The sequence below is a fragment of the Notothenia coriiceps genome, unplaced genomic scaffold (genome assembly GCF_000735185.1).
Source record: "Notothenia coriiceps isolate Sejong01 unplaced genomic scaffold, NC01 NC01_scaffold00023270, whole genome shotgun sequence".
Classification (NCBI taxonomy): Eukaryota; Metazoa; Chordata; class Actinopteri; order Perciformes; family Nototheniidae; genus Notothenia; species Notothenia coriiceps.
Window position 1 is genome coordinate 113,175 of NW_011355971.1, and position 3,062 is coordinate 116,236.

A 3,062-nucleotide genomic window follows, 5' to 3' on the forward strand; every position below is an offset into this window, starting at 1 on the left:
GAGCGAGTGGGAGTCGAGACTTTGGGAGACGAGCCGCGTATCGAGGACAGGCCATCCTGTTTGAGATTGAGGACGAGGTCTGCGATGAGCGAGAGCCCTCGCATTCTGTCGTCTGAGTTGGGTGGAAATTAGAGGACCGCTATTAGGGGTCGCAGTGAGGCCTCGGAGCCGACTCCCTAGAGGTAAGGAGCGAACAAAACAGGGAAAGGACCTGACTATTACATGTCTGTAATAACGGGGACAGTAATGACACGTTAATTTTGGAATCACCGACGTTTGAGGACAACAAGACAGGCACAAACATAACACCCAAGTCAGGACTTTCGCTAGTGCCCTCGGAATTGTCAATATAGAAATCCTACCAAAACAAAACTCGGAACATGACCATACAGATTCCACGGCATACACACTTGCCCACTGAAGGTAATTTGCATCTATACAAAATATAGAAGGTTGTTCCTGTTCGACTCTCCTTGGATTGTGAGATTGTTGTTGTTGTAACGTTTCCGCTCATTTACATTTAATTTTTGCCTAAGGTGTTAAAAAAATAATAACAAACACGGAAAGAACGTCACTCCACTTCGAGTGAACGTGCAACACGCTTCACTTCCTACACCAGGCAGTGCCGTCCGATTTAACAAAGAGGGAAGAAATGACTGTGTCTTCGGGCCAACCTAAAACGTTACGAAGTGATTAACAGCAAAGGGCACCGAGGCATCCCTGTGAAAGGAGGTGTGTCCTGGTTGCGTGGAGAGCGAATGAATCCAACGAGGAAGTGGCTGGACGTGGCTAGCGGAGGAGGTGATGATGGGTTCTGAATAGAGAGACAAACAGGTAAAACAAAAAACTGATTCCAGAGTTGTGTCAGGCTAAACTAGAAAGCAATACGTTTACCAGTGTAATCTTGACGACGAACTGGTGAAGACTGGATGAGGAGACCGGGTTTATAAGCAGATGTGGATGAGTAGATGATCAGGATGAATGAGAAGCAGCTGCGGAGATGAATTGGTGGGAACCAGAAGTAGGTCAGCCACGCCCAGCCCGGGAGACAAACACAGACAGACAGACAGACAACAACAGACAACAAACAAAAAGGGAAGCAGAAGGAGGGAGTACTGCAAATCCTTACAATTGTTATGGCAATCCATCCAGTAGTCCAACACTTCTAACCAAAGTTGAAGGCACCTTTTACAGGACCATCATTGACATCCTAAAGCCATACTGCCACAAGTCCGAAAGCAAACCATGTTTTTTGTATCTTCCTGGCAGCCACTGGTTTCAATCATTTACAGTTAAAGCAATTCAAACTTATATGCAACTTGCATGAGCTATGAAAACCTCTAACCACAGTGATCCTTAAATTTGAATGATCTCTAAAGAAAGTTATAGCAATTTTACAAGGTCGGAGACCGCATTGCATTGACATGCAATGTTTTCTGATCTTTTGTGAGTAGGTTGCCAGTTGTTGGTGTCTAATTTTACACAGTAATGCGTTTTAAAACTCCGGCGTCATCAGTGAATGGTTTATGAGTCTGCACGTTTCTTCTCATAGCATATTGACATAAATGAAAACCACTGTCTCTGGATAGAAGAAAATCAATATTAAGACTCATCTAGCGCTCGATGAAATACAATACATAGGACATTTGAAGAAAAAACAAACAAAGCCCCCATTCTTCCTAGCAAATGCTGCATTCTATAGATTTCTTGGCACTTAGATGGTCTTGGCACAGATGTGCTGCTAACCTCTTTGTATCAACTGCTTGAATTCCAACACTCATATACTTTACATAATCTATCATCCCTCTTTTTCAACTGGCTGTTTGCTAATCAAACTAGTGACCCCTCCATGCAATTATTATTGCTGACTTACAGACATCACTGGAATTATAATTTACAAGCCTACATATAAGAACACTGACATCTTGCTAGAAATAATTCCTTAAGTACGGAAAAAAAAGTTTTTTCAAGAGAATCTGAAGGCAGACAAAGACGTTATGGCACAAACTATTGGTTGTAAAAATCCATGCTCAACTTCTAGCTACCATATTTAAAAATTACAATAAGGCCTTGTTAGCAACATCTAGGCTAAACTGTTGTTATTTTTCCAACCTCTCCCATTATCTGAATGTGTATGTTATAGAAAATTGGCCTTTTTACAGAACCTGGCAATTTTTAGTACAAAGTGACCATAAACAATGTATTTATTAAAGACTAAAATTGTCTTTAACTGGTAGTAACATTTAAAAAGAAACTTCAAAACATTGGGCCAGAGCTCTTCCCAGAAGAAGCTCGATTTAACTAGAATAACATCTCTAGAGGGAACAAAGTTATCTTAAGTATAAGAAAGCACACATGTCTATGAAAAGTTTACTGTCTAAGTATCAATTAACATGCATCCGTTTGGTGGAACTTGTTGGCATCAACAGAGGAATTTTCTGTTCAAACATACTGCCAGGGAGAACTGTAGATGAGATATATTTTCAAAGTGTAAAGTTATTTCACCATGTGTGATTAGATAGCTTAATATGATGCCCCAACTTTTGGCAAGTGCAAAAGACGGAGGCACACAGCACATCGTCTGTGAAAAGACTTTACACGGGCTCACGATTAACTTCCATTTCTACTTTATTCCTTCAGATGTTGGGAGAGCAGTTCACGCCCCTGCACACATCACAGAGAAAGTGGTGCAGCTGTTCAAGAGGAAAAGTGAGTTTACCTTCTTGGCCTCCATCCAGCAGAAGTCCTCCACGTCAGGAGTCATTTTCTCCATCCACGAGTCGGAACACAGGTAATTCGTCCGTAATCCTCTTCATTTTGGCCTTCAGCTCCTTTTCTGCACAACTGTACTGCCATGGGTTACCAAGCGCTCTCATTTCAAATTAAATTCTCATTTCAATCATAGCTGTTTGCAGATGGCTGTTGATGAGATCTAGGAAAGTAAAGATCAGTGTTAGATTACTCCATGCCTGTGTAAGTCAGCGTGTTATGGCAGGGCAAGTCTACGGGTGGAATAATGGAGCGTTTCCTGCTGTAAGCTCGGGGCAGAGAGATAACCTTGT